General features: G+C 43.9%; 1 long non-coding RNA gene across 2 annotated transcripts; it reads left to right on the plus strand.

The window, feature by feature from the left end:
- The first annotated feature begins 2861 nt into the window (after positions 1-2861).
- Positions 2862-5788, plus strand: LOC116656536. Of its 2 annotated transcripts, none has more exons than XR_006507976.1 (3): positions 2862-2905; positions 5490-5662; positions 5725-5788. It is a non-coding gene; the product is annotated as an uncharacterized LOC116656536 (long non-coding RNA). The 2 variants fall into 2 exon arrangements; XR_004311462.2 differs by lacking the exon at positions 2862-2905 and adding an exon at positions 5367-5395.
- Positions 5789-6000: the final 212 nt, after the last annotated feature.

The raw sequence follows: 6000 nt of genomic DNA on the forward strand, positions 1-6000 counted from the left end.
TAAACAATATAATTTACAAAAAAGAGGGAGGTTTTTCAATTAAATTTACAAAAAAGAGGGAGGCGGCAAAGCCGTGCTACTGTTTATGGTGCGGGGGGGGGAGGATCTCTGCTTATTACCCTAGGGCAACTTTTTTGCTTTGATTCTCCCGCCATTTCAGGGTTGGTAGCTACGGTTACACTAGTATTGCACAAAAAAATACTATCGACTTAAAAAATACCAGAAAGATTACAATGCCTTAAAAAATACCTATCGATAGGCACAAAACTCCCATCACTGCTTACGATTACCATCTCTAATATAAACAATCAACAAGAAGAAGAAAAAATGGCAAGAAAAACGTAAACAAAGGCATTAAATTGCAAATTAACATTAAATTATCCACAGGAAAAGGCGAAGAAACATGGAGACACATTCCCTGGAGGTCGTCAAGTAGATTTGCTGGAAGCATTTCGCCGGCGTCGCTGGAATTCGTGGAAGCGTCGTCAAACAGTTCTTGGAAGTGGCTGGGGCAGCAACGGCGGCGTAGCAGGTACGTATTTGAGGCAGCTGGCTACTCTTCTTCTTACGAATTGGGAGAAGAGGAGTCATAAAGGAAAAAACGTTAATGTTTACCCATTTTCCAGGGAAAAAATCGGCGGCGACACGGTGGCAGCAGCTTCGTCGAAAAGTGGCGTCGACGTCGGCAGCATCGCAGCACCAGACGGGTGTCAGGACGGCGACTCTCATAGGGCCGCGCCATTTCCATGGAACCTCAATATGGAAAGGCGACGGCGGAGGCATGGCCAGCGACTGGAGGTGCGGGCAGAGGTGTAGAAGATCCGTGGGCGTGGCATAGTAGGCGTCAGGTACGTGCAGTGTATTAAGCGCTGGTCGTCAATATGTTTATCACAGGTTGTTGCTTTTGCAGGTCGTCGCCATGGTCAAGATGCGTATCCCAAAGAGGGAGGTCGTCAGGATCGGATCGTTGTCAATACAGGTATGTAGAAATTGCAGCATTCAGAGCATCAGTCATATTTATCACAGGTTTCTTCTATCACAGGTTGTTGCGGCCTATACTCGGATGAGATCCCCGGCCATAAGGAGATCCATATTTTTTTTTTTTTTTTTTTTTTATATGTTTTTATTTGTTGTATGTCAGTGCTTATTAATGTTTCACGTTTACAATTTATATTGGCACATTATAATATTGGCACAACAAGTTCATTAGTCAATGGTTTACAACAAGAAAAAGGAGGGGGCAAATTTAAACAATAAAATTTACAAAAAAGAGGGAGGTTTTTCAATTAAATTTACAAAAAAGAGGGAGGCGGCAAAGCCGTGCTACTGTTTATGGTGCGGGGGGGGGGGAGGATCTCTGCTTATTACCCTAGGGCAACTTTTTTGCTTTGATTCTCCCGCCATTTCAGGGTTGGTAGCTACGGTTACACTAGTATTGCACAAAAAAATACTATCGACTTAAAAAATACCAGAAAGATTACAATGCCTTAAAAAATACCTATCGATAGGCACAAAACTCCCATCACTGCTTACGATTACCATCTCTAATATAAACAATCAACAAGAAGAAGAAAAAATGGCAAGAAAAACGTAAACAAAGGCATTAAATTGCAAATTAACATTAAATTATCCACAGGAAAAGGCGAAGAAACATGGAGACACATTCCCTGGAGGTCGTCAAGTAGATTTGCTGGAAGCATTTCGCCGGCGTCGCTGGAATTCGTGGAAGCGTCGTCAAACAGTTCTTGGAAGTGGCTGGGGCAGCAACGGCGGCGTAGCAGGTACGTATTTGAGGCAGCTGGCTACTCTTCTTCTTACGAATTGGGAGAAGAGGAGTCATAAAGGAAAAAACGTTAATGTTTACCCATTTTCCAGGGAAAAAATCGGCGGCGACACGGTGGCAGCAGCTTCGTCGAAAAGTGGCGTCGACGTCGGCAGCATCGCAGCACCAGACGGGTGTCAGGAAGGCGACTCTCATAGGGCCGCGCCATTTCCATGGAACCTCAATATGGAAAGGCGACGGCGGAGGCATGGCCAGCGACTGGAGGTGCGGGCAGAGGTGTAGAAGATCCGTGGGCGTGGCATAGTAGGCGTCAGGTACGTGCAGTGTATTAAGCGCTGGTCGTCAATATGTTTATCACAGGTTGTTGCTTTTGCAGGTCGTCGCCATGGTCAAGATGCGTATCCCAAAGAGGGAGGTCGTCAGGATCGGATCGTTGTCAATACAGGTATGTAGAAATTGCAGCATTCAGAGCATCAGTCATATTTATCACAGGTTTCTTCTATCACAGGTTGTTGCGGCCTATACTCGGATGAGATCCCCGGCCATAAGGAGATCCATTTTTTTTTTTTTTTTTTTTATATGTTTTTATTTGTTGTATGTCAGTGTTTATTAATGTTTCACGTTTACAATTTATATTGGCACATTATAATATTGGCACAACAAGTTCATTAGTCAATGGTTTACAACAAGAAAAAGGAGGGGGCAAATTTAAACAATATAATTTACAAAAAAGAGGGAGGTTTTTCAATTAAATTTACAAAAAAGAGGGAGGCGGCAAAGCCGTGCTACTGTTTATGGTGCGGGGGGGGGGAGGATCTCTGCTTATTACCCTAGGGCAACTTTTTTGCTTTGATTCTCCCGCCATTTCAGGGTTGGTAGCTACGGTTACACTAGTATTGCACAAAAAAATACTATCGACTTAAAAAATACCAGAAAGATTACAATGCCTTAAAAAATACCTATCGATAGGCACAAAACTCCCATCACTGCTTACGATTACCATCTCTAATATAAACAATCAACAAGAAGAAGAAAAAATGGCAAGAAAAACGTAAACAAATTCGTGGAAGCGTCGTCAAACAGTTCTTGGAAGTGGCTGGGGCAGCAACGGCGGCGTAGCAGGTACGTATTTGAGGCAGCTGGCTACTCTTCTTCTTACGAATTGGGAGAAGAGGAGTCATAAAGGAAAAAACGTTAATGTTTACCCATTTTCCAGGGAAAAAAATCGGCGGCGACACGGTGGCAGCAGCTTCGTCGAAAAGTGGCGTCGACGTCGGCAGCATCGCAGCACCAGACGGGTGTCAGGACGGCGACTCTCATAGGGCCGCGCCATTTCCATGGAACCTCAATATGGAAAGGCGACGGCGGAGGCATGGCCAGCGACTGGAGGTGCGGGCAGAGGTGTAGAAGATCCGTGGGCGTGGCATAGTAGGCGTCAGGTACGTGCAGTGTATTAAGCGCTGGTCGTCAATATGTTTATCACAGGTTGTTGCTTTTGCAGGTCGTCGCCATGGTCAAGATGCGTATCCCAAAGAGGGAGGTCGTCAGGATCGGATCGTTGTCAATACAGGTATGTAGAAATTGCAGCATTCAGAGCATCAGTCATATTTATCACAGGTTTCTTCTATCACAGGTTGTTGCGGCCTATACTCGGATGAGATCCCCGGCCATAAGGAGATCCATATTTTTTTTTTTTTTTTTTTTATATGTTTTTATTTGTTGTATGTCAGTGCTTATTAATGTTTCACGTTTACAATTTATATTGGCACATTATAATATTGGCACAACAAGTTCATTAGTCAATGGTTTACAACAAGAAAAAGGAGGGGGCAAATTTAAACAATATAATTTACAAAAAAGAGGGAGGTTTTTCAATTAAATTTACAAAAAAGAGGGAGGCGGCAAAGCCGTGCTACTGTTTATGGTGCGGGGGGGGGAGGATCTCTGCTAAGTTGCTAGGGCAACTTTTTTGCTTTGATTCTCCCGCCATTTCAGGGTTGGTAGCTACGGTTACACTAGTATTGCACAAAAAAATACTATCGACTTAAAAAATACCAGAAAGATTACAATGCCTTAAAAAATACCTATCGATAGGCACAAAACTCCCATCACTGCTTACGATTACCATCTCTAATATAAACAATCAACAAGAAGAAGAAAAAATGGCAAGAAAAACGTAAACAAAGGCATTAAATTGCAAATTAACATTAAATTATCCACAGGAAAAGGCGAAGAAACATGGAGACACATTCCCTGGAGGTCGTCAAGTAGATTTGCTGGAAGCATTTCGCCGGCGTCGCTGGAATTCGTGGAAGCGTCGTCAAACAGTTCTTGGAAGTGGCTGGGGCAGCAACGGCGGCGTAGCAGGTACGTATTTGAGGCAGCTGGCTACTCTTCTTCTTACGAATTGGGAGAAGAGGAGTCATAAAGGAAAAAACGTTAATGTTTACCCATTTTCCAGGGAAAAAATCGGCGGCGACACGGTGGCAGCAGCTTCGTCGAAAAGTGGCGTCGACGTCGGCAGCATCGCAGCACCAGACGGGTGTCAGGACGGCGACTCTCATAGGGCCGCGCCATTTCCATGGAACCTCAATATGGAAAGGCGACGGCGGAGGCATGGCCAGCGACTGGAGGTGCGGGCAGAGGTGTAGAAGATCCGTGGGCGTGGCATAGTAGGCGTCAGGTACGTGCAGTGTATTAAGCGCTGGTCGTCAATATGTTTATCACAGGTTGTTGCTTTTGCAGGTCGTCGCCATGGTCAAGATGCGTATCCCAAAGAGGGAGGTCGTCAGGATCGGATCGTTGTCAATACAGGTATGTAGAAATTGCAGCATTCAGAGCATCAGTCATATTTATCACAGGTTTCTTCTATCACAGGTTGTTGCGGCCTATACTCGGATGAGATCCCCGGCCATAAGGAGATCCATATTTTTTTTTTTTTTTTTTTTATATGTTTTTATTTGTTGTATGTCAGTGCTTATTAATGTTTCACGTTTACAATTTATATTGGCACATTATAATATTGGCACAACAAGTTCATTAGTCAATGGTTTACAACAAGAAAAAGGAGGGGGCAAATTTAAACAATATAATTTACAAAAAAGAGGGAGGTTTTTCAATTAAATTTACAAAAAGAGGGAGGCGGCAAAGCCGTGCTACTGTTTATGGTGCGGGGGGGGGGAGGATCTCTGCTTATTACCCTAGGGCAACTTTTTTGCTTTGATTCTCCCGCCATTTCAGGGTTGGTAGCTACGGTTACACTAGTATTGCACAAAAAAATACTATCGACTTAAAAAATACCAGAAAGATTACAATGCCTTAAAAAATACCTATCGATAGGCACAAAACTCCCATCACTGCTTACGATTACCATCTCTAATATAAACAATCAACAAGAAGAAGAAAAAATGGCAAGAAAAACGTAAACAAAGGCATTAAATTGCAAATTAACATTAAATTATCCACAGGAAAAGGCGAAGAAACATGGAGACACATTCCCTGGAGGTCGTCAAGTAGATTTGCTGGAAGCATTTCGCCGGCGTCGCTGGAATTCGTGGAAGCGTCGTCAAACAGTTCTTGGAAGTGGCTGGGGCAGCAACGGCGGCGTAGCAGGTACGTATTTGAGGCAGCTGGCTACTCTTCTTCTTACGAATTGGGAGAAGAGGAGTCATAAAGGAAAAAACGTTAATGTTTACCCATTTTCCAGGGAAAAAATCGGCGGCGACACGGTGGCAGCAGCTTCGTCAACGGCGACTCTCATAGGGCCGCGCCATTTCCATGGAACCTCAATATGGAAAGGCGACGGCGGAGGCATGGCCAGCGACTGGAGGTGCGGGCAGAGGTGTAGAAGATCCGTGGGCGTGGCATAGTAGGCGTCAGGTACGTGCAGTGTATTAAGCGCTGGTCGTCAATATGTTTATCACAGGTTGTTGCTTTTGCAGGTCGTCGCCATGGTCAAGATGCGTATCCCAAAGAGGGAGGTCGTCAGGATCGGATCGTTGTCAATACAGGTATGTAGAAATTGCAGCATTCAGAGCATCAGTCATATTTATCACAGGTTTCTTCTATCACAGGTTGTTGCGGCCTATACTCGGATGAGATCCCCGGCCATAAGGAGATCCATATTTTTTTTTTTTTTTTTTTTTATATGTTTTTATTTGTTGTATGTCAGTGCTTATTAATGTTTCACGTTTACCAATTTATATTGGCACATTATA

Source organism: Drosophila ananassae, assembly GCF_017639315.1.
Source record: "Drosophila ananassae strain 14024-0371.13 chromosome 4 unlocalized genomic scaffold, ASM1763931v2 tig00000256, whole genome shotgun sequence".
NCBI classification, from domain to species: Eukaryota; Metazoa; Arthropoda; class Insecta; order Diptera; family Drosophilidae; genus Drosophila; species Drosophila ananassae.